The sequence below is a fragment of the Gorilla gorilla genome, chromosome 1, assembly GCF_029281585.2.
Source record: "Gorilla gorilla gorilla isolate KB3781 chromosome 1, NHGRI_mGorGor1-v2.1_pri, whole genome shotgun sequence".
NCBI lineage: Eukaryota > Metazoa > Chordata > Mammalia > Primates > Hominidae > Gorilla > Gorilla gorilla.
Genome location: NC_073224.2, coordinates 185,056,026 through 185,081,542, shown reverse-complemented (window position 1 = coordinate 185,081,542; position 25,517 = coordinate 185,056,026). Strand labels below are relative to the sequence as shown.

General features: G+C 44.4%; 1 long non-coding RNA gene and 1 pseudogene across 1 annotated transcript in view; one reads left to right on the top strand and one right to left on the bottom strand.

Moving 5' to 3' along the window:
• Positions 1-25,517, top strand: part of LOC129524411 (uncharacterized) — a 77,110-nt gene that overhangs the window by 730 nt on the left and 50,863 nt on the right. The window contains exons 2-3 of the long non-coding RNA XR_008668164.2: positions 283-465; positions 19,471-19,559. This is a non-coding gene — a long non-coding RNA (uncharacterized lncRNA). The remainder of the gene's footprint in view (positions 1-282; positions 466-19,470; positions 19,560-25,517) is intronic.
• Positions 22,527-24,478, bottom strand: LOC134758493 (syncytin-1-like; annotated as a pseudogene).

Below are 25,517 nucleotides of genomic sequence, written 5' to 3'. Positions count from 1 at the left end.
AGGCCTCAGCATTCCTCATCTGCGCGCCTCTGGTCAAGCTAGTACCTCTGAATGCCCTTTCCCATCCCCTTCTCAGAGTTCACCTCGCACATTCCGAAGCCAGCTGAGGGCCACCTCTGAAACATTTAGAGCACTCCCCTGCCCATCCAGATGCTCATTAAATAGTGTGCATCTCTGTCACCGTTCTTTCATGTTATTTTATAATTGTCTCTTTATGTGTCTCTCACCCCCACAGACTGAGCCTTAGGGCAAACAATGTCTTGTTCACTTTTGTCCTTCCAGCTTCTAGCACAGTGCTTTGTGCACAGTAAACACTCCAGCGGCTGTTGACCAATGAATGAATGAAGATTGTAGGCTCAAATATTCAAGTTATCAAAGTGCAAAGAATGCGAGGCTGTTGGCACTGGACTTCAAAAATAAATAGGCTGGACCTGTACTGTCTTACACAACAGCTATGAGCTACTGGTATGTGGCTAGTCCAAACTGAAATGCCCTTTAAGAGTAAAACACACACTGGATTTCAAAGACTTAGTACAAAGAAAAAATGCAAAATAGCTCATTAGTAATTTTTATGTTAATGACATGTTGAAATAACATTTTGATATACTGAGTTAAGTAAAATATAGTATTAGAATTAATTTCACCTGTTTTATTTACTTTTTTAAGGTGGCTACTAGAAAATTTAAAATTACAGATTTGTCTTGTATTACATTTCTAGAAGCTCCAACCAACAGGGGGACACTGAAGTATGAAGAGGAAAGCCAATGTGAAAAATGCCTCTCCCCGATTCTGTCTGACTCTGTTAGAGAGGGCTTTGCTTTAGAAGCTTAACCATTCTGATTATTTTGGGGGTGTGAGGTAATCTGGAAAGTAAAAATTACCTAAAAATTAACTGAAGAGTGTTGTGTAGGAGAAACAGTGGAAATTACTGGTTAATCAGAATAGTTTTATACTTGGGAAGAGAAGGATGGAGTCCCAGAAAGTAGATAAAACTGATCTTTAGGAAACAACTCCCAAAAAAGGAAAGGAATAAAAAAGTACTCAGGCTGGGTGTGGTGGTTCATGCCTGTAATCTCAGCACTTTGAGAGGCCAAGAGGGGCAGATTGCTTGAGCCCAAGAATTCAAGACAAGCCTGGGCAACATAGCAAGACCCTGTCTCTAAAAAAAAAAAAAAAGAATAAAAAAAAAAGCTGGGCATTGTGGCATGCACTTGTAGTCTCAGCTACTCAGGAGGTTGAGGTGGGAGGACTGATCACTTGAGCCTGGGAGGTCAAGGCTGCAGTGAGCCATGATCACGCCACTGCATACCAGTGTTAGCAACAGGCTGTCTCAACAACAACAAAAAAGTGAAAAAGTACTCAGAACAATTGTTTATTCAGTGTGCACGTTTCTCATTCTCTCTTCCTGCCTACCCTCCTCGTATTTCTGATTCTTCTTTTCTCTCTCCCCAAACTCTAATCCTTTGGGTTGCTTTTATCCAGGTAAGGAAAGCAGTCACTTGAGTCGAGCCAATCAATTAATTAATTTTTTAAGTTAACGTATAGTAAAACTGCTTAATCTTTGTACAGCTGATGAATTTTAGCATGATGAGGATTCCTGTAACTACTACCACAATGAGGATACAGAATAGTTCCACCACCCCAAAAAACTCCCTCTGCTGCCCCTTTGTAGTCATACTCTCCCCCACCTCCTAGCCCCTGGCAATCATTGCCCTGTTCTGTCACTATAGTTTTGTTTTTTTCCAGAAGGTCATATGAATGGAATCATATGATATATAACCTTGGACCTACTAATTTTTGCTGGAGTCAAAGCAGCTTCCTTTGTCAGGGAATCTATTCATATTATACATTACTTACAGAGTTGATGGAGCATGCAGACAGTCAGAATGCTTAGGGATAGGATGTTCTGGGCAAGAACTTTTCAGGTTAACTAGGTAAACCCCTTTTATAGTTTGACCACGTAGCAATCTTTCTACAATGTGAGCCTCTATTTCTTTCTTAATAAATAGAGTGTAAAGAACAGTTTTTTTTTCTTCGGTAAAGGAGCATGATAAATACCAGAGTCCTAACAAATTGCATTTTCTTATATTTGTACAGTGCAGCTACTGAGATCATTTGATCTTTGCAACTGGTCTCAGGAGTGGCAATGCAGGGAATTAATATGTATTTTTTTTAAATAAATGGGGACATTTAGACTCAGGTTAAGTGACTTACCTGATCAATGTCTTATTCTGGTGAATAGAGAATTCTAATGCAGTTGGTCTGCAAACTACACTTCACACAATAATCAAGGGAGCAGATTCAAATGATGGAAAGATCCAGAAGATGGGAGCCATTCATGTGGTTCCGTTCCATAGATATGAAGTAGAAGTTTTAGAATAGGGTTTGTTGAAGTGTGGTTTGCAGACCAACTACATCAGAATGCTTGCTAAAATGCAGAGTCCTAGACTCTACCATATCCCACTGAAGCTAAATCTCCAGAAGTGGGGCCAGAAATCTACTTTTTAAGAAGTCAGCTACGTTATTCTTATGCATGCTAAAATTTAGGAGATTGGACTGAGTATTAATCCTGGAACTTCTTTAAGAATATTACCTTTGTTTGGCCAGGTGCGGTGGCTCACGCCTGTAATCCCAACACTTTGGGAGGCCGAGGCGGGAAGATCACAAGGTCAGGAGATCAAGACCATCCTGGCTAACGTGGTGAAACCCCATCTCTACTAAAAATACAAAAAATTAGCTGGGCGTGGTGGCGGGCACCTGTAGTCCCAGCTACTCGGGAGGCTGAGACAGGAGAATGGCGTGAACCCAGGAGGCAGAGCTTGCAATGAGCTGAGATCATGCCACTGCACTCCAGCCTGGGCAGCAGAGCAAGACTCTGTCTCAAAAAAGAAAAAAGAAAATATATATATATATATATATATATAGTATTACTTTTGTTTTCTTTGTTTTAAAATAAAGCCCTAACAGGCCAAGGTTGGTGGCTCATGCCTGTAATCCCAGCACTTTGGGAGGCCTGGGGGAGGTGGGTTACTTGAGGTCAGGAGTTCGAGACCAGCCTGGCCAACATGGTGAAACCCCGTCTCTACTGAAAATACAAAAATTAGCCTGGCATGGTGGTGCACACCTATAATCCCAGCTACTTGGGAGGCTGAGGCAGGAGAATCGTTTGAATCTGGAAGGTTGAGGCTGCAGTGATCTATGAATAGCACCACTGTACTCCAGCCTGGGTGATAGACTGACCCTGTCCAAAACAAAAAAGAAGTCCGAATGCAGATTGACCAAGAGTTGGTTAATTCATTGGTTCAGTGACAATTTGAAAGACCCAGTTCTTTTTATCTTTTGCCTACTCTGTCTTCTCAGGTTAACTCCCCTGATGATGGCAGAGCAGCCATGTTCCAGGTGCTACATCAGATACAGCAACATCTAGCAAAATAAGGGGAACCAATTTCAGATGGAAATTAACCATTTCTGCAGCACATTCATTCAATGATTTTAAATGTGCGGGAATTGTGCAAAATGCTGGGGACACAGTAGTGAATTAGACACAATTCTTTTCCTGACAGATCATGTGTGGATCTAGGCAATCAACAAATAATTATAAATCAACATCATAAGTACTATGATAAGGGTACTATGGAAGCACATGAAGATATCTATCTATCAATCAATCCATTGATAGGTAGATAGATATATGCAGTCCCGAAGGGCTTCTGAGAGGAAGTGATGACTAAGCAGAGATACCACAGGATAAGTGGAAGTTAGCCAGGTGAAGTATTGGGTCTAAGGAATAAGAGCATTCCAGAAGAGGGATGCCATGCCCAAAAAGCTCAGAAGCAGGTGAGTGGATGTGATATTTAGGGGAAGTGAAAGTTTATCCTGTACAGTACAAACAATAGAGAACTACTGGGAGATTTTTGAAGAGAGAGTGCCACCATTATCACAATATTTAGGATAATTGCTCTGACTGCAGGAAGGGAGACAAATCAGTAGTGAGCAGGAGTGAGGCCAGGTAGGATGCCGACAAAAATCCAGGGGAGAAGTGATGAGGTTACAAAGCTAAGGCAGTATCAGTAGACATGGAAAGTAGATGAATAGTTGGAGACAGATTGAAGGAGAAGGTAGGAAAAAAGAAAAGGAGTCAAAGATGATTTCCGGGCATTTTGCCTGGATGACAAGGATGTTTAGCAGCATGGCAGAGAATGTAGGTTTAGAATCAGTCTTGGGGTTAGAGAGGGAGGGAAGATGAATTAGAGGTCATCTGGTCTGGTGAAAAGAAATGATAGCTGGACATCTTCAGGGTGTGCATAGCAAAGCCACAGAGTACGTCTCCTGTATCCTTTCCCTTTGGGTTGCTGATGTCTTCTTCCCAAGATGTCAATGAATCAATCTGACAAATTAGCCCTTATTAGCATGGCTGTCTTTGAAGCAATAATATTTTCTTGAAAGGAGATTAATAACAGCTATAACATATTTTATGTAAAAATCATTGTATTGCTTCTGTAAACATGGCATATGCTTTTGTAAACAATTCAAACTATACAGGGAAGTACAGAGAGGAAACTAAAAATTGACTCATTCCATCATGCAGATGACTGAAGTTCACATTTTCATGACATTCCTTTTAGACATATCTCTAGGCCCATATACATGTATGTATAGTATTTAATAAAATAAGAGCAACTCTCCCGGAGCTTTACAATTTGTTTTTAAAAAACTTAACAATATACAATAGACATATGGTTTCTTTGTATTCCAATGTGTGTATTCAGGTGTATGTGTTTAGGTGTGTGCACACCTATATGTGTGTAGCTTAATTTATTCAAAAAGTCTATTATTGAAAGACATTTAAGTGTTTTTAAACTTTTGTTATGATGAGCAAAGTTTCAGTGAATTTCCCTTATTCACATTTTCAAACTGTCAACCTAAATAGCAACGAGAGGCTCTCTAAAAGAAATATATTTGGGAATAAAACATTGTGATGGGAATACATGTGCCATACTAAGCTATGTGCATTTTCAGGGAGGTAAAGGAAGATGAAGATTTTTAAAGGAAAAAATAAGGAGGATTACACAATTGTTTTGAAATAATTATCCTTGGCTGCAAAGATAAGTAACAAGGGTTATGCCTTACCGAGAGTACACAGGAAGTTTCTGGGCAGATGTCCTTGCAGAAGCATTTTTTATGTAAGCTTGTGATGGCCTTTAGTCCAAGGTTGTGGTTTTCGTAGTCTTTTTGTGTTATCAGGCATACACGATAACCCTCTTTTCACGGCCTTCCCAGTTCTATTTATCAGGGTTTTCTTGACATTAGTGACTCCATTTTGATGCTGACAACTGTTACAAAACTTATAAAATTTTCTTAAAATAAATTTATATTTTAAAACCTAAGCCAGGCATGATGGCTCACACCTATAATCCAAGCATTTTGGGAGGCTGAGGTAGGAGGATAGCTTGAGCTCATGTTTTGAGACCAGCCTGGGCAATATAGCAAGACCCCATCTCTACAAAAAAACAAACAACACAACCTATTGCAAAATCACTCTCTAAACATGCTACCCACAGGATATAAGAATAACAATGTCTCCACCTTTTTTTTTTTTTTTTTTTTGAGATGGAGTCTCGCTCTGTTGCCAGGGTGGATCTCTGCCTCCCGGGTTCAAGCCATTCTTCTGCCTCAGCCTCCTGAGTAGCTGGGATTACAGGTGCACACCACCACACCCAGCTAATTTTTGTATTTTTTTTAGTAGAGACTGGGTTTCACCATGTTGGCCAGGATGGTCTTGATCTCCTGACCTCGTGATCTGCCTGCCTCGGCCTCCCAAAGTGCTGGGATTACAGGCATGAGCCACCGCACCTGGCCGAAATGAGATGTTCTATGCCCAACCCTCATGAAGCAAGACTTGTCAACCTCAATATTATTGACATTTTTGGTCAGATAATTATTTGCTGTGGGGATGTCTTAGGTATTGCAGATTGTTTAGTAGTAGCTAGATGCCACTAGCACTCTCCACCGAGTTGTGACAACCAGAAATGCCTCCAGACATTGCCACATGTCCCCTAGGAGGTAAACTCTTCCCTGGTTGAGAACCACCGGTGTAAGGGGAAGACAGACAGAACGAGTAATCACCAGTGAAATTCTTCTAAAGTTACACAGTAGAGAAACATAGACTGGTAAAGCAAGGACTTCATGAAGTCCAGGGCCTGACTGCTCAGAATGTGATCCTTGGACAGGCACTCCAGTCTGGACGACAGAGCGAGACTCCATCTCAAAAAAAAAAAAAGTGAAGGCCCGGTCACAGTGGCTCATGCCTGTAATCCCAGCACTTTGGGAGGCCGAGGCGGGTGGATCATGAGGTCAGGAGATCAAGACCATCCTGGCTAACACCGTGAAACCCTGTCTCTACTGAAAAGTACAAAAAATTAGCCGGGCGTGGTGGCGGGTGCCTGTAGTCCCAGCTACTTGGGAGGCCGAGGCAGAAGAATGGCGTGAACCCAGGAGGCGGAGCTTGCAGTGAGCCGAGATTGAGCCACTGCACTCCAGCCTGGGAGACAGAGCAAGACTCCATCTCAAAAAAAAAAAAAAAAAAAAAAAAAAAAAAAAAAGAATTAAATCACACATATCACAAAATCTAGTAAAATAATGTTATATTTTAATTAAACTGCCAGATACACTTCTCTAATACTTTTCCCCCCCTACATTTTGTGGCTACATTCTCTTTTATCATTTCTTCATGTGACAACAATTTTTTTGCATTTTATATAGAGAGAATAAAATGATAATCCAGACCTTCCAACATGGTTGATTAAAATTTATTTTTTTATTATTGATAGTTTGGAACAGTTTTAGGTATATAAATAGCTATTGTTAATACTATAATATAATTTGATTGTTGTCAAATTTGGTAAAGGCTCTATTAAGTTTCTTTTTTTTTTTTTTGAGATGAAGTCTCGCTCTGTCACTCAGGCTGGAGTGCAGTGGCAAGATCTCGGTTCGCTGAAACCTCTGCCTCCCGGGTTCAAGCGATTCTCCTGCTTCAGCCTCCTGAGTAGATGGGATTACAGGTGCCTGCCACCACGCCTGGCTAATTTCTGTATTTTTAGTAGAGATGGAGTTTCACTTGTTGGCCAGGCTGGTCTTGAACTCCTGACCTCAGGTGATCTGCCTGTCTCGGCCTCCTGATGTATTGGGATTACAGGCGTGAGCCACCGCATCCAGCTATTAAGTTTCTTTTAATTATGAGCTGTAAGGTTTCAAAGCATTTCAAATTTTCTCATGTAGTGAACAATCTCTGCTTTCTGAATTGAGTATACTCATTAACCAGGGCTTCAGGAGATGATCTATGAAGTGAGTAGCTCTGAAGCTGAAGTACCATTAATTTCATGTAAATACTTTTCTGTGTATGCAGTTTCAATGACAGATAATAAACTGAGCTGGGTCTTAAATGACAGAGACTCAGTCCTTGCCAAAAGGACAGTCATGGACCAATGGGGAAGATATGAAAACAGCTAGCTATAAAGCAGGCAGTATGAAGCACTAACAAACTCTACGAAAAATACAACCTTCACTAAAAATGCTGGGCATATCACATACATGTTCATAATGGTATAAGATAGGCAATAATCCTTTCCATAAATGTTCATCAAGTGACTATTATGTGTCTAGCACTGCTAGGCATAGATTGAGAGGAAATATGAGTATATTCAGCAGGACTTCTGTCCCATGGATCTTAATTTAGTAGGTAAGATGTGTATGCAGAAAAAGCAATGCCAATCACAGTAGTGGTAACAGGTCATATTTATTGAGCATGTCTTATTTGTCAGGCACTGTGATGATTAATTTTAGTGTCAACTTGACTGGGTTAGGGAATACCCAGATCGCTGATAAAGCAGAAGAGAACTAGCATTTGAATCAGTAGACTGAGCAAGGAAGATCCTTGGTATGGGTGGGCACCACCCAATTGGTTGAGGTCCCAGATAAAAAGGCAGAGGAAAGATGACTTTGCTCTCTCTTCTGGAGCTAGGATACCTATCTTCTTTTACTCTAGGTCCTCAGAAATTCAGGTTCTTCAGCTTTCAGATTGGGAAACTTACTGTGGCCCCCTGAGGTCCTTGAGCCTTTGGTTTTGGCCTAAGAGTTACACTATCAGCTCCCCTGATTCTCAGGCCTTCAGACTTGAACTTGGAATGAGTGAAGCCACTGTTCCCTGGTTCTCCATCTTGTGGACAGCATACCATGGGACTTCTCAGCCTCCATAATTGCATGAGCCAATTCCCATAATAAATCTCCTTTTATCTATCTATCTATCTATCTATCTATCTATCTATCTATCTATCTATCTATCTATCTCTGTCTGTCGTCTGTCTATGTTTCCATCCATTCATCCATCTATCCTATTGGTTCTGTTTCTCTATTGAACCCTAACTAATACAAGCACAGTTCTAAATGCTTTACGTTTAAATATAATACAATAATGTGATTAAATACAATAGTAAAAAGTAGAATGTACTTTTATACTTCCCAAGCGGTCCAATACTGAGTAGGTACTTAAAAGGAGGGAAAATCTTCTGACTCAATAATAACAGGTATTGAGTTTCATGCATGTCTGTGTGAAGAGACCACCAAATAGGCTTTGTGTGAGCAATAAAGCTGTTTATTTCACCTGGGTGCAGGTGGGCCGAGTCCGAAAAGAGAGTCAGCAAAAGGAGATAAGTGTGGGGCCATTTTATAGGATTTGGATAGGTAAAGGAAAAAGGGGGGTTGTTCTCTGGCGGGCAGAGTGGGGGTCACAAGGTACTCAGTGGGGGAGCTTTTGAGCCAGGATGAGCCAGGAGGACAAGACAATGTCATCAGTGAAAGCAGAAACAGGCCATTTTCACTTCTTTTGTGGTGGAATGTCATCAGTTAAGGCAGGAACCAGCCATCTGGATGTGTACGTGCAGGTCACAGGGGATATGATGGCTTCGCTTGGGCTCAGAGGCCTGACATTCCTGTCTTCTTATATTAATAGGAAAAATAAAATGAAACAGTGGTAAAGTGTTGGGATGGCGAAAATTTTGGGGGACGGTATGGAGAGATAATGGGCGATGTTTCTCAGGGCTGCTTTGAGTGGGATTAGGGGCAGCATGGGAACCTAGAGTGGGAGAGATTAAGCTGAAGGAAGATTTTGTGGTAAGGGGTGATATTGTGGGGTTGTTAGAAGGAACATTTGTCATTTAGAATTATTGATGATGGCCTGGATACAGTTTTGTATCAATTGAAAAACTAAATGGAATAAGAGAAGGAGAAAAACAGGTATGAAAGGTCTAAGAATTGGGATGACTCAGGACATCTGATTAGAGAGTGCCTAAGGAGATTCAGCATAGTCCTGCCAGCAAAGATTATTTATTTATTTCAAGAGTTAAGAGTGGCAGTTTGGGGATAGCACTAGGAGATATCAGCTGTGATGGCTTGGAGAAAGAGTGTAAACCGGCATTGTAAACAAGAGCAGGGCATGTATGAGTAGTTGAGAACAGTGAATAGAAGTATGACTAGAGAGAAGATAGTAGGGATGACAAGTTTTTTGGGGGCACAGTCTAAGTTGGTCAGGTGTCTGGAATGAGACTGGGGTCTAATAAAAAGGAGTGTCTATACTGGAGCTCAAATGGGCTCTGCCTTGTAGCATTCTGAGGACAGGTCTGACTTCTGAGAAGGGAAACTGGTAAAAGTATTGTCCAGGCTTTTGTAAGTTGGTGGCTGAGCTTGGTGAGGTGTATTTTTAAAAGACCTTTAGTCCGTTTTACTTTTCTTGAAGACTGAGGACTGTAAGGGATATAAAGGTTTCACTGAATACTAAGAGCCTGAAAAAATGCTTGGCTGATTTGACTAATAAAGGCTGGTCTGTTATCAGACTGTATAGAGGTAGGAAGGCTAACCTGAGGAATTATGTCTGACAGAAGGGAAGAAATGATGCGGTGGCCTTCTCAGACCCTGTAGGAAAGGCCTCTACTTATCCAGTGAAAGTGTCTACCTAGACTAAGAGGTATTTTAGTTATCTGACTCGGGGCATGTTGAGTAAAGCTAATTTGCCAGTCCTGGGTGGGGGCAAATCTTCGAGCTTGATGTGTAGGGAAGGGAGGGGGCCTGAATAATCCCTGAGGAGTAGTAGAATAGCAGATGGAACACTGAGAGGTTATTTCCTTGAGGATAGATTTCCACAATGGAAAGAAAATGAGAGGTTCTAAGAGGCAGGCTAGTGGCTTGTACTATAGCATAGCCTGACTTTGCTGGTGTGTGGCGATTAGGCCTGGTGGAACTGCCATCAATAAATCAAGCATGATCAGGGTGAGGAACAGGAAAGAAGGAAATATGGGGAAATGGGGTGAATGTCAGGTGGATCAGAGAGGTACAGTCATGGGGGTCAGGTGTGGTATCAGGAATAATGTGGGAGGCCAGATTGAGGTCTGGGCCAGGAACAATGATAATTGTGGGAGTTAACAAAGAGTGAGTACAGCTGAAGGAGCTGGGGAGCAGAAAGTATATGCATCAGGTATGAGGAAGAAAATAGATTTTGGAAGTTATGAGAAATGTAGAGAGTGAGTTGAGCATAGTTCGTGATTTTTAGGGCCTCTAAAAGTATTAAAGCAGTGGCAGCTGCTGCACGCAGACATAAGGGCTAGGCTAAAATAGCAAGGTCAATTTGTTTGGACAGAAAGGCTACAGGGTGGGGTCCTGGCTTTTGTGTAAGAATTCTGACCCCACTAACCATGCCTAGGAAGGAAAGGAGTTGTTGTTTTGAAAGGGATTGAGGTTTGGGAGATTAATCGGACACGATCAGCAGGGAGAGCACGTGTGTTTTTGTGAGAATTATGCCGAGAGAGGTAACAGATGAGGATGAAATTTGGGCTTGACTGAAGTAATGGGGGATGTCTGTGAATCCTTGCAGCAGTACAGCCTAGGTAATTTGCTGAGCCTAATGGGTGTCAGGGTCAGTCTGAGTGAAAGCGAAGAGAGGCTGGGATGAAAGGTGCAAAGGAATAGTGAAGAAAGCATGTTTGAGATCCAGAACAGAATAATGGGTTGTGGAGGGAGGTATTGAGGATAGGAGAGTATATGGGTTTGGCACCACAGGGTGGATAGGCAAAACAATTTTGTTGATAAGGCACAGATCCTGAACTAACCTGTAAGTCTTGTCTGGTTTTAGAACAGGTAAAATGGGGGAATCATAAGGAGAGTTTATAGGCTTTAAAAGGCCATGCTGTAGCAGGCGAGTGATAACAGGCTTTAATCCTTTCAAAGCATGCTGTGGGATGGGATATTGGCATTGAGCGGGGTAAGGGTGATTAGGTTTTAATGAGATGGTAAGGGGTGCATGATCGGTCGCCAAGGAGGGAGTAGAGGTATCTTATACTTGTGGGTTAAGGTGGGGGGATACAAGAGGAGAACGCAAAGGAGGCTTTGGATTGGGAAGAAGGGCAGCAATGAGATGCAGCTGTAATCCAGGAATAGTCAGGGAAGCAGATAATTTAAAGTGTCTCGGCCTAATAAGGGAACTGGGCAGGTGGGGATAACTAAAAGGGAGTGCATAAAGGAGTATTGTCTAAGTTGGCACCAGAGTTGGGGAGTTTTAAGAGGTTTAGAAGCCTGGCCGTCAATACACACAACAGTTATGGAAGCAAGAGAAACAGGCCCTTGAAAATAAGGTAATGTGGAGTGAGTAGCCTCCGTATTGATTAAGAAGGAGACAGACTTACCCTCCACTGTGAGAGTTACCTAAAGCTCGGCGTCCGTGATGGTCGAGGGGGCTTGCGAGGCGATCGGGCAGTGTCAGTCTTCAGCCGCTAAGCCAAGAAGATGTGGGAAGGAGTCAGAGAGCCTTGGGCCAGAGTTCCAGGGGCTCTGGGAGTGGCTGCCAGGTGAGTTGGACAGTCCGATTTCCAGTGGGGTCCCGCACAGATGGGACGTGGCTTAGGAGGAAACATGGGCTGCAGGCATTCTTTGGCCTGGTGGCCAGATTTCTGGCACTTGTAGCAAGCTCCTGGGGGAGGAGGTTCTGGAGGAACACCTGGCCACTGTGGTTCAGGCGTTTGGAAGTTCTTGTGTGCTGGAGATGTGGCTGGGGTTTGTCTCACAGTGGAGGCAAGGAATTGCAACTGTTTTCTATTAGTGTACACCTTGAAGGCGAGGTTAATTAAATCCTGTTGTGGGGTTTGAGGGCCGGAATTTAATTTTTGGAGTTTTATTTAATGTCGGGAGCAGATTGGGCAATAAAGTGTATATTGAGAATAAGACGGCCTTTTGACATTTTAGGGCCTAGGCTGTAAAGTGTCTCAGGGTTGCTGCCAAACAAGTCATGAACTGGGCTGGGTTTTTCATATTTGATGAAAGAGCCTAAATGCTCACTGATTTGGGAGAGGTCTGATAAAGAAAAAGGAGCATTAACTTTGACTATGCCTTTAGCTCCAGCCACCTTTTTAAGAGTAAATTGCTGGGCAGGTGGGGAGGGCTAGTCACGGAACGAAACTGTAAGCCAGACCAGGTGTGAGGAGGAGAGGTGATAAAAGGATTATAGGGTGGAGGAGCAGAGGCTGAGGAAGAATTGGGACCTAGCTTGGCCTGGCAAGGAGCAGCCTGGGGAGGAGGGGAGAGGTCAGATGGGTCTGTAGAAAAGGAAGATTAGGAAGACTCAGCGACGCTTGGGGTTGGGACTGAGGGGGCAGGTGGGAGGGAAAGAAGGAAGATTTGGGATGAGCTGCATTGGGAACAGAGACTAGAGAGGGACCGATGTGTAAAAGAATGCCTGGATGTCAGGCACCTCAGACCATTTGCCTATTTTACGACAAGAATTATTTAGATCTTGTAGGATGGAAAAATTGAAAGTGCCAATTTCTGGCTATTTGGAACTACTGTCGAGTTTGTATTGGGGTCAAGCGGCATTACAGAAGAAAATAAGACACTTAGATTTTAGGTCAGGTGAGAGTTGAAGAGGTTTTAAGTTCTTAAGAACACAGGCTAAGGGAGAAGGAGGAATGGAATGTGGAAGGTTGCCCGTAGTGAAGGAGGCAAGCCCAGAGAAGAGAGTAGAGACACGGAGGGAAGGGGTTCAGGGGTTCTTACCCTCCAGAAAAGTGGGAAAGGGGTAGGGGCACAGAGATACGAGATAGGGGCATGGAAATAAGGGATTGGGGCACAGAGATATAAGAGGTTGGGATGCGGAAATAAGGGATTGGGGCGCAGAGATATAAGAGGTTGGGGCATGGAAATAAGGGATCAGGGTGCAGAGATATAAGGGGTTGGGGCATGGAAATAAGGGATCGGGGCACAGAGATACGAGGTTGGGGTACTTGCCCCTCCCCTAGAAAAGCAGGACTTGCCACTAAGGGTGAAGGAGAAGGGGTTGGGGGTTTCTTGCCCCCCAGAAAGGTGGAGAAGGAGTAGAGACATGGAGAGAAGAGGTTGGGGTAGTTGCCCCTCCCCCAGAAAAGCGGGACTTGCCACTAAGGGTGAAGGACCAAGGCAGGCGTCCCTGCATGGTCTGACACCTCTGAAACGTGGATGAATAATCAGAGAGGTGTCCCTGCAATGATTAAACACCAAGGGAAGGCTGCCTTCCCAGTCCATGACCGGTGCTGGAGTTTTGGGTCCACGGATAAAACGTGTCTCCTTTGTCTCTGTCAGAAAATGAAAGGAATTGAAATTAAGAGAAGGCAGAGATGGAAGAGTGGAAAGGAGAAAGTGGTTGAGGGATAGTGAGAGAGGTTGGAGAAGAGAGTAAGAAGAGGCCGCTTACCGGATTTAAAATTGGTGAGATGTTCCTTGGGCTGGTGGGTCTGAGGACCTGAGGTCATAGGTGGATCTTTCTCATAGCAAAGAACAGGAGGACAGGGATTGATCTCCCAAGGGAGGTCCTCCGATATGAGTCACGGCACCAAATTTCCTGCGCGTCCATGTGAAGAGACCACCAAACAGGCTTTATGTGAGCAATAAAGCTGTTTATTTCACCTGGGTGCAGGTGGGCTGAGTCCAAAAAGAGAGTCAGCAAAAGGAGATAAGGTTGGGGCCATTTTATAGGATTTGGGTAGGTAAAGGAAAAAGGGGGGTTCTCTGGCAGGCAGGAGTGGGGGTCACAAGGTACTCAGTGGGGAAGCTTTTGAGCCAGGATGAGCCAGGAGAAGGAATTTCACAAGACAATGTCATCTGTTAAGGCAGGAACAGGCCATTTTCACTTCTTTTGTGGTGGAATGTCATCAGTTAAGGCAGGAACTGGCCATCTGGGTGTGTACGTGCAGGTCACAGGGGATATGATGGCTTCGCTTGGGCTCAGAGGCCTGACATTGAGCACCTGTTGTGCACCAGGCTTGACACACCCATCATCTCAATATAAATCTTAACACATCTCTACCAAGTGGACATGCCCTCCATATATCAGTGTTCAGAGAAATTAGGGAGCTGGTCCAAGGAGAGTAAGTGGTGGAACCAGGTGCCGGACACTGGACTTCTTAGGAAGGATGTCACAAATCAGGCACTGATGGCCAGAATGGGTCTCAGCTTTGTTCAACTTAAATATAGGATACAAGCAAGTAGTCCAACAGACCAAAGAAGAGTGAAAGTTTTTTAACAAAAATAGCAGCCTCCTCCTCCTCTGTTCCATACCCCAGCCCTACTTTTTTCTCTTACAGCTGGTTCCATTTGGCAGGACAGCTCCTTGAGGGCAAGGACTGTCCCCCAATCTCTGTGTGCCCAGTGCCCAACACAGGCCAGTGTCCTGAAGTCAACTGGTCCTTAGTTTGATCCTTTTTTTTTTTTTTAAGACAGGATATTTCACCATCGCCCAAACTGAAGTGCAGTGGCACGATCATAGCTTATTTGCAGCCTGAAACTCCTGGGCTCAAGTGATCCTCTCATCTCAGCCTCCGGAGTAGCTAGGACTACAGGTATGCACCACCACACCCGGGTAATTTATTTATTTTTTGTACAGATGGGGTCAGGCTATGCTGCCCCAGTCTACTCTCAAACTCCTGTCCTTAAGCAATCTTCCCACCTTGGCCTCCAAAACTGCTGGGATTATATGTGTGAGCCATGCCCTCGGCACCCAGCTTGATTCTTGAGTAAGAATTATTTCAGTTTCTTCTCACAAAGTGAGAACATTAAAAAAAAATTAGTGAGTAAGCATAGTATACAAAAATATTTCCACTTAGTGGTCAGACTAACAGTAGCTTACTGTTGAAAACAACAACGAAACCAGGTGAAAGTTAGCCGTACCCATTTCATTCAGACAGTCCCAGCTGGAGTCCCTGCTCTTCTCTCCATTATGCTTGAGCAAGTTATTCAGCCACTCCAGATAAGTTCTGGCATGTGTTAATTCTCCATGAATATCTGTCATTACCATTTCCTAACAGAAAGGAGCAAATGTCTTTGATCATTTACTAAGCCTATGCCCACATTTCTTGGCAGGGATAAACTATCCAAAAGTCACAGACTATTGACTTAAATGAATGTATGGAATGAAAGCACTGATTTAATAAGCTCGGTGGCATGACATTCTTGGGGCATGGGTAAGGAGGAAGCTGACGCAGGAGCAGAGATGCTAATGGGGGTGAGAGAAAACTGCAGAGGCAGCAGGATGGCTGTGCACCCAACAGAAAAGCAGCATGGGGGTTTAATGCGGGACACACAGTCCTCTTTCTTAAGTAGCCTCCTAGAGGGCATGACCGTGAGTTTGACAGCTCTTTATAGCAGTAGGTGCAGATAATGATCACTTGAAGTATCAGTAAAAGTGTCAATCAAAAAAATATGTTCAGAGAAGCACCCAGCCAGGCCAAAAAAAAAAAAAAAAAAAAGAAAGTGTATAATGCTTTTTTAAAAGACACCTGAGAATCCGTTTGACTTTGGGAGAGCTTTAAGAAGCAGTGTTTTCTAGATTTTAGGAGTTCATGGCCCAAAAAAGAATTAAAAAAAATCAAGGCCCACCATAGAGCTGCCAACTTGTTATTGTGGCACATAAAGACACTAAGAAACAACCAACAAAAGAATCACCACCTACTCTTGTCATATTTTCATAGAAGATAGAAAATTTTAATGTCAGAAACAGGAAGATCCCAATCTTAGCATAAAGGATAGTCCTTCAAATGGAATACATTTAGCATTATGAAAAGCTTGCTGCATTTCATATTTTTTCTGACTTTCCTGCAATTTCTGGAAGCATTGTCACGAACCAACCAAATGGACCCTGCATTTAGAAACTACTATCCTCTAATGCTGTGGTTTTCAAAGAATGGGCTGTCGGCCAGCAGCATCAGCATAACAGGGGAACCTGCCAGAGATACAAATTCTCAGGCCCCATCCCAGACTGAAGCAAAAATTCTGGAAGTGGGCCCAGCAACCTGTGTTTTGACAAGTTTTCCAGGTAGTTGTGACGTGCCCAAGTTTAAGAATTAACTGTTGTGGGCCAGGTGCAGTGGCTCATGCCTGTAATCCCAGCACTTTGGGAGGCTGAGGTGGGTGGATCACGAGGTCAGGAGATTGAGACCATCCTGGCTAACACGGTGGAACCCCGTCTCTACTAAAAATACAAAAAAATTAGCCGGGTGTGGTGGCAGGCGACTGTAGTCCCAGCTACTTGGGAGGCTGAGGCAGGAGAATGGTGTGAACCCGGGAGGCAGAGTTTGCAGTGAGCAGAGACGATGCCACTGCACTCCAGCCTGGGTGACAGTGCAAGACTCTGTCTCAAAAAACAAAAACAAAAACAAAAAACAAGAATTAACTGTAGTGAAAGGAAAAGATCTTGGGGCCCCAAGATCACTAAGCTACAAGGAAAACTCAAGCTGGAAATTGCTCAGGACAAACCTGCCTCCGTTCTATTCAAAGTTATCTCTGTTCACTGAGATAAATGCATATGTGACTGCCTCCTTTGGAAAGGCTAATCAGAAACTCAAAAGAATGCAACTATTTGTCTCTTCCCTATGAGTGACCTGGAAGCTCCCTCCCACTTTCACTTAGAGTCTTCCTGCCTTTGCTTCAAGTTGTCCCACCTTTCCAGACCAAACCAATGTACTTCTTACATATATTGACTGATGTCTCATGTCTCTCTAAAATGTTTAAAACCAAGCTGTGCCCCAACCACCTTGGGCACATGTCATCAGGATTTCCTGAGGCTGTATAATGGGTACATTTCTTCAACATTGACAAAATAAACTTTCTAAATTAACTGAGACCCAGCCGGGTGTGGTGGCTCATGCCTGTAATTCCAGCACTTTGGGAGGCTGAGGCAGGCAGATCACCTGAGATCAGGAGTTCGAGAGCAGCCTGGCGAACATGGAGAAACCCTGTCTCTACTAAAAATACAAAAATTAGCCAAGCACGGTGGCACATATCTGTAATCACAGCTACTCCAGCCTGAGTGACAAAGCAACTCTGTCCAAAACAAAACAAAACAAAACAAAACACGTTTCCATGTGAGTTACCTCAGCTAGTTGGAAACTGCAGACTAATCTCCTTAGTCCCAGTTCTGCCCTCTTGAGCCACAGTCTCCCCCACTTGACAATGCTGTATGCATTTGAAGATGACTATTCCATCTCCCTTCTCTGTGCTCTTAATGCAGGCAGTGCTCTTAATTGGCCCTCGCTTTCACTCGCATCTGTGTGAAGAGACCACCAAACAGGCTTTGTGTGAGCAGCAAGTCTGTTTATTTCACCTGGGTGCAGGCAGGCTGAGTCCGAAAAGAGAGTCAGTGAAGGGGAGATGGGGTGGGGCCGTTTTATGAGATTTGGGTAGGTAAAGGAAAATTACAGTCAAAGGGGGGTTGTTCTCTGGCGGGCAGGAGTGGGGGTCACAAGATGCTCAGTGGGGGAGCTTTTTGAGCCAGGATTAGCCAGGAGAAGGAATTTCACAAGGCAATGTCATCAGTTAAGGCAAGGACCAGCCATTTGCACTTCTTTTATGGTGGAATGTCATCAGTTAAGGCAGGAACAGGCCATTTTCATTTCTTTTCTGATTCTTCAGTTACTTCAGGCCATCTGGGCATATACGTGCAGGTCACAGGGGATGCGATGGCTTAGCCTGGGCTCAGAGGCCTGACATTCCTGCCTTCTTTTTTTTTTTTTTCTTTTTTGAGACGGAGTCTCGCTCTGTCGCCCAGGCTGGGGTGCAGTGGCGCAATCTCGGCTCACTGCAAGCTCCGCCTCCCGCATTCATGCCATTCTCCTGCCTAAGCCTCCCGAATAGCTGGGACTACAGGCGCCCGCCACCACACCCGGCTAATTTTTTGTATTTTTAGTAGAGAAGGGGTTTCATCGTGTTAGCCAGGATGGTCTCGATCTCCTGACCTCATGATCCGCCTGCCTCAGCCTCCCAAAGTGCTGGGATTACAGGTGTGAGCCACTGCACCTGGCCCCTGCCTTCTTATATTAATAAGAAAAATAACAAAATACTATTGAAGTGTTGGGGCAGCAAAAAAAAATTTTTTTGAGGGGGTGGCATGGAGAGATAATGGGCGATGTTTCTCAGGGCTGCGGATTAGGGGTGGCATGGGAACCTACAGTGGGAGAGGTCAAGTTGAAGGAGGATTTTGTGGTAAGGGGTGATATTGTGGGGTTGTTAGAAGGAGCATTTGTCATATAGAATGATTGGTGATGCCATGGATACGGTTTTGGATGAATTGAGAAACTAAACGGAAGATACAAGGTCCGAATAAAAGAAGGAGAAAAATAGGTATTAAAGGACTGAGAATTGGGAGGACCCAGGACATCCAATTAGAGAGTGCCCAAGGGGGTTCAGCGTAATTACTTGCTTGGTTGGCAAGTTTTTTTATGTTGTCATATACCAGGCCAGATTGATTTGGGTAAAAACAACACTCTTTATTTAAAAATATACAGAGTCCTCCTTTTTCAGCAGTGAGTAAGTCAAGGCCTTGGCGGTTTTGGAGGACAACTGCAGCTAAAGAGTCAACTTGGGCCTGGAGGATTGATAAAGTTTGTGATATGTCTCTGATGCTACCAGAGAAGTCATTAGAGAGGCTACGGAAGGTCATGACAGAGGTTGAAATGCTTGCTATTCCAGTACCGAGAGCAATAATGGAGGCAGACAGTCCTAAACCGACCATCAAGGGAATTAGTGGAATAACTCTTTTTTGTCATGTCGATGTCATGAGGGGAAAAGGGAGCTCTTAGGTCGCATTTGCAAATTGAATTTTGGGAGTAAGGAAAACTAGTGTGCATGTGCCTGTCCAATTAGCAGGTAGACACATGTAGGTAGAGGATCCACAGAGGAAGAAGAGACCTTGTGCGAGGTAAAACTGGAGATGCAAAGTAAAAAGATGAGAAGGAGTGCTGAAAGGGGTGTCTTGTACCCAGACTCCTAGGGATCCAGCTAGGGTGGCAGCCATCAGAGGTTGTAATGGGGACTGAGGAGGTAACTGCGTAGGGGGGGAGGTTCGATTTTCATGGTGTAGGAGAAAACGTTGAGTGTCTATGAGCAAATTTTCACTGTTATTTTCAGGGCTTGTTTACTAAGTAAACAAGAAGAGGGCCTGGGAGGAGAGTCTGATGAGCAAGGGGAAGGTAGCCAAGGATGGAGTGAAATACAAGGTAAGCGTCTTCCTAAGCAATAATTACTGCTAATGTTTTTAAGTTTGCCAGTATTGATAGAGGGCTTATCTGTAATATGGAGCTGGAAGGCTCCAATTGTTTCAGTGATGTGTATAGTTGGGCTTTGGAAATGAAGAGTAAAGGAACATTGAGAAGGTGAAAAGTTACCCAGGGGAATTCCAGTGGGTCTTTGCCGAGAGATACATAAATGAGTGGAATAGTAGTTTGTGTTGTGAGGGGTCCAAATACGGGGGGAGTAGAGTTGATATAAGGAGAAAGGTTTTTTAAGTAAGTGTGAAGGAGGGCGGCAGCTTGCTGATGTGAAATGTCTGGGGAGGTCCTGCTGGACCTATCTAGAAAGTAAATGAGTTCTTCACGAAGGTAAAGGTGAGGGCTGTTAAAGTTAGGAGGCACAGGGAGACAGAAGATGTTGCTCAGTCTGTATGTAAGGCGGGGACAGCTGTGTAGGCGCTGGAAGAAAGAGAAATGCAAAGCCAGCAGTTGTTTGCTAAGGAAGGATTAGAAACAGCTAGGAGAGAATGGGTAAGGTTGATAGTGTGGTGGAGATAGCTGGGGAGAGGTAGAGGGTGGCATAAGAATGGGAATGAGAATCACAGTGAGTATAAAAGTAAAGAATAGAACTTCATCAGGGTGAAAGTATTGGAGGGTCCCCTGCCAGCAAAGATCATCTATCCACTCTAAGAGGGAGTTAAGAGTGGCAGTTTGGGGATAGCACCAAGAGATATCAGCTGTGATGGCATGGAGAAACAGTGTAAACTGGCAGTGTAGACAAGAGTAGGACATTTATAAGTAGTTGAAAACAGTGAATAGGAGTATGACTAGACAGAAGATAGGAGGGATGACTAGTTTTTGGGGTTCGGTCCAAGTAGTGGGGGTGACTTCATAAAGCCCTGTTGCAAAAAAGTAGGGTAAGGATGAACAGACCTAATAGAATGAAGGGATGTATTAGGCTCACAAGGGTTATTACTGTTCTTCAGAAATATGAGTGAGTTTAAGGGAAGTAGGGGAGAATACTTGCGACTTCCAGGAGGAAGAGGAGGGATTAGGCTGGCTGTCCGACGGACACAGCTTTATTCTGGAATGGTGAACCCAGTGGGAAGGATCCTGCAGGCAGACAGCAGTTGGGGTACTATAGATGACTAAATAGGGTCCTGTCCATTGACGTTGTAGAGTTTGAGGGGTCATATTCTTAACAAGAACTGATCGTCCAGCTAGGGTGTCTTCGTATGGCTGAGAATCTGGAGTAGGCAAGAGAAGATTAGCAGCCTGGTGGATTTCCTGTCTAGCCTGCTGGAGAGCTGGAAGATAGTCGCCTACAGGGCTGGTGTCTGGGATGAGGTTGGGGCTGAGCAAGAAAGCGCGTGCGTATAAAAGTTCAAATGGACTGTACCCTGTAGCATCTCAAGGACAGGCTCTAATTCTGAGAAGGGCAAGAGGTAAAAGTACTGTCCAGTCCTTTTAAAGATGGAGGCTGAGCTTGGGGAGGTGTGTCTTTAAAAGACCATTAGTCCGTTCTACCTTTCCTGAAGATTGAGGATGATAAGGGATATGAAGGTTCCACTGAATACCAAGAGCCTGAGAAACTGCTTGGGTGATTTGACTAGTAAAGGCTGGTCTGTTATCAGCCTGTATAGAGGTGGGAAGGCCAAACCGAGGAATTATATCTGACAGAAAGGAAGAAATGACCGCGGTGGCCTTCAGACCCTGTGGGAAAGGCCTCCACCCATCCAGTGAAAGTGTCTACCCAGAGCAAGAGGTACTTTAGTTTTTTGACTTGGGGCATGTAAGTAAAGTCAATTTGCCAGTCCTGGGCAGAGGCAAAACCAGGTATCCACAGTCAAAAGTATCTAACCATGCCTAGGAAGGAAAGAAGTTGCTTTGTAGAAGGTGTTGGGGTTTGAGAGATCAGTAGGACACAATCGGCAGGGAGACCACATGTGTTTTTATGAAGAATTATGCCAAGGTAGGTAACAGATGGAATGATTTGATCTCCTGTCCTCCTGTCAGCCTGGTCTGGATGCCTTTTTATTATTAATCAGCAACTGCCACTTATTGCACGTTAGTTATCACGTGCCACACCGCCTAGGAATGTTCCATATGTTCTTTCTTTAAGTCTTCACAACAGCTCTGGTGTTACCAGGGGGTCGTTGCTCCCAGAGCTCCCAAGATGGTGGCGGGCTGCTTCCAACATGGTGGCAAGCCTCGTGTTCTCTGACCTGGGGTTCTTGGCCTCACGGATTCCAAGGGATGGAATCTCAGGCCATGCAGTGAGTGTTATAGCTCTATTAGAAGCCGTGGGTCATGGAAGAGAACCGTGGAACCCAGTGACTAGTGTTCAGCTCGATTAGGATGAACCCAGGCACTTAGCCATGCAGGAACAATGGCAAGCCTTTAGCCCGATCAGGAGTGGCAATGGGTGCCTTGCTGGATCAGGAGCACAGTGGACACCCTGCCAGATTCGGAGGGATGAAAGTCAGTGGCGGGTCTGTGACGGTGGCAAACAGCAGTGGTGCACAGCGAGCGAAAGCTCAGCTCCAGCTGTAACAAACATGGACCAGAAGAGAGTGCAGTTGCGAGATTTAATAGAGTGAAAACAGAGCTCCCATACAAAGGGAGGGAACCCAAAGAGGGTAGCCATTGCCAGCTCGAATGCCTGGGTTTATATCCCGATCATTGTCCCTCCCGCTGTGCTCTCAGGTGATAGATGACTGGCTATTTCTTTACCTCCTGTTTTTGCCTAATTAGCATTTTAGTGAGCTCTCTTTACTACTTGATTGGTCGGGTGTGAGCTAAGTTGCAAGCCCCATGTTTAAAGGTGGATGCTGTCACCTTCCCAGCTAGCTTAGGGATTCTTAGTTGGCTTTGGAAATCCAGCTAGTCCTGTCTCTCAGTTCCCCCTCTTAACAGGAAAACCCAAGTGCTGTTGGGGAGGTTGGCCGACAATCTCTAACTGCTTCCTGCTGAATTGGGGCATAGTAGGGGTGGTGCAGTTGAGATTTCCTTGGTAGGATTTCCCTTGATGTCATTAACATCGGAGCATGGACTAGCAGGCCGGCCCAGGGGTCCGTGCTAGATTTTAGTCATGGACTGCATCTGGAGCTCCATTTGAAGAACAATTTGTAGCTTTAGAGCTTCAATTCTGGAAGAGACAAACTTAACAAGGAGGTTGAAGATATAGAGTCCAAAGAGGAGTAACAATATTATAGCTGCTAGAGGTCCTAAGAAGGGGAGAATCCAGGGCATCCGTTGGCTGAGGAGGCCCCAGGTTCTGGTGTTTTGAAGCTCCTCTGCTCTACATTATATTTGATCTCAAATTTCTTTAACTTTCTCGGTGAGGATTCTGGATTGATTAACATAACAACAGCATTCTTCCCCTAAAAATAAACAGGTTCCGGCAGGACGTGGTGGCTCACGCCTTTAATCTCAGCACTTTGGGAGGCCGAGGCGGGGTGATCACGAGGTCAGGAGATGGAGACCATCTTGGCTAACATGGTGAAACCACATCTCTACCAAAAATACAAAAAATTAGCCGGGCATGGTGGTGGGAGTCTGTAGTCCCAGCTACTCAGGAGGCTGAGGCAGGAGAATGGCGTGAACCCGGGAGGCGGAGGTTGCAGTGAGCCAAGATCGCGCCACTGCACTCCAGCCTGGGTGACAGAGCGAGACTCCGTCTCAAAATAAATAAATAAATAAAATAAAATAAAATAAAATAAACAGATTCCCCCTCTTTCGGCGGTTAGCAAGTCTAAAGCTGTCTGATTTTGAAGGACTACTGCTGCTAGGGAGTTAAGTTGATCTTGCAAGGTGACCAGGGAGTCAGCGACCCGTTCCATGTCACCATTTAGTTCTTGAGATAGTTTGTAGAACTGAGTAGCTGCTGTGATACTGCCAGGGCCAGTACCTAGTCCGCCTAGCACTCCTGCTCCAATAACAAAAGGAAGAATGGGTACTTTTTTGTTGCAGGGCTTAGGCACAACATGATTGTATAAATTTTGTTCAGTGTAGATGGTCATAGGGGCACTAAGAATGAGAGGAAGCACATAGATTCTGAAGAGCCATTCAAACAATGATAGGCTGAAGTACCACAGACAAAAAATATTCCTGAGGGTAAGCAGACTATTCGTGTGGGAGGAGTAACCCACCTGATGCACTGGGAGTTGGCTGTTGCTATAGTATTGTTAAATTTTACACAGGTGAGGTTTGAGGTATGGATTATTCCAGATTGGAAACAAGAGGTCCTACAAAAACGGAAGTGGTGTTTATTTCTGTGCTGAAGTTATTCCATTGTTCAGGTACAGGGACTGAAATGTACGGCCTGAAGTGCAGGGGGAGGCACATTCAACAGTTAGTAGGGTTTTGGGCCGAGACCTCATGGAGCCCAGTGAGGGTGGTATTAAATAGGCTTACCAGGTGAGTATGGGTACGGAGGGGTTCATGTAGTTTTAAGAGATTGAGTCCTTTGTAGGGGCTAGGAGTACTATGTACCTGGGTCAGTTGGGAGATTACTTCCTTTACGTGTTTTTCTCTTGCCTGATCTTGAACTCCACCCCCATCAGACATACTGGTATGGGTGAAGTAAGTCCAATAGATAGTGGCTCCAAGTCCTCCAGGACAACTAGGATTAATCATTTTCCCTGTCCAATAATGAGTATTTGCATGCAGACAAAGAGTGGCAGAGTTATAGCAGTTGCGGGACATATGGGTGTGGGCAGTGAAGATGGAGGTTCCCTTAGATAATCTCCTATACAATGGGGCATCAATATTTCCGGGAAGCTGCATTCTCCAAGAAACTCTTGGTAAGGGGAGCTACTGGTCATAGAGTGGCATGGAGGGGGTGCAGTGAGAGTGAAAGGGGGTAAGAGAACAGTAAAGAGAAAAATACGATAAGGGAGAGCCATGGGGATTTATGACTTTAGTTACTTTCCTCACAGTTGTCTGACAGCCACAAGTCTCCTTTAGCAATGAGTATGGCGTTCACATCATGAGATGTCCACACAGTAAGATCTCTTCCCTGTATTTTAACTGCTTCAGATACTAAGACTGCTACTGCTGCCACTACCCATAAACAATGAGGCCAACCCTTTGCCACTACATCAATTTCCTTGCTCAGGTATGCCATGGGTTGCAAGCTCATCCCTCGGACCTGTGTAAGGTCTCCTAGAGCTATTCCTGTTTTTTACTGTGACATATAAAGAAAATTCTTGCCCCGTTGGCAAGCTTAACACTGGGGCTTGGGTTAGGGCCTCCTTTAGGGCCTGGAAAGCCACTTCTGCTTCAGGTGTCCATCTTAGTAAATGGGTATTGGCTTTCTGAGTTTCCTTAATTAGTATATATAATGGCCTGGCTATTTTGCCGTACCTGGGAATCCATATTCGGAAGAAACCTGTTATGTCAAGGAACCCTCTTAGTTGCTTTAGGGTTTTGGGATGAGGATAAGCCAGTGTAGGCTGGATACATTCCTCACTGAGGGCCCTGGTGCCTTTGGATAATTTTAGCCCTAAGTATTTAACCTGCTGTGAGCAGAGCCGAGCCTTTGGTTTGTAAACCTTGTAGCCACAGGTAGCAAGGAAATTTAAGAGTGCTTGGGTGGCTTGATGGCACAAGATTTCTGAATGGGTGGCTAAAAGTAAATCATCCATGTACCAAAGGACAAGAATGTCCAGGTATGAGAATTGGCTCAAGTCTTGGGCTAATGCCTGGCCAAATAGATGGGGGCTATTCCTGAACCCTTGAGGTAAAACAGTCCAGGTGAGTCGAGACGTTGGGTTTGAAGGATCTTCAAAGGCAAATAAGAATTGAAAGTCAGGATGTACAGGGATGCAGAAAAAGGCATCCTTAAGGTCCAGGACTGTAAACCACTCTGCTTCCTCTGGTATTTGGGAAAGCAGAGTGTAAGGGTTAGGTACAGCTAGGTATAGAGGGACAACGGCCTCATTG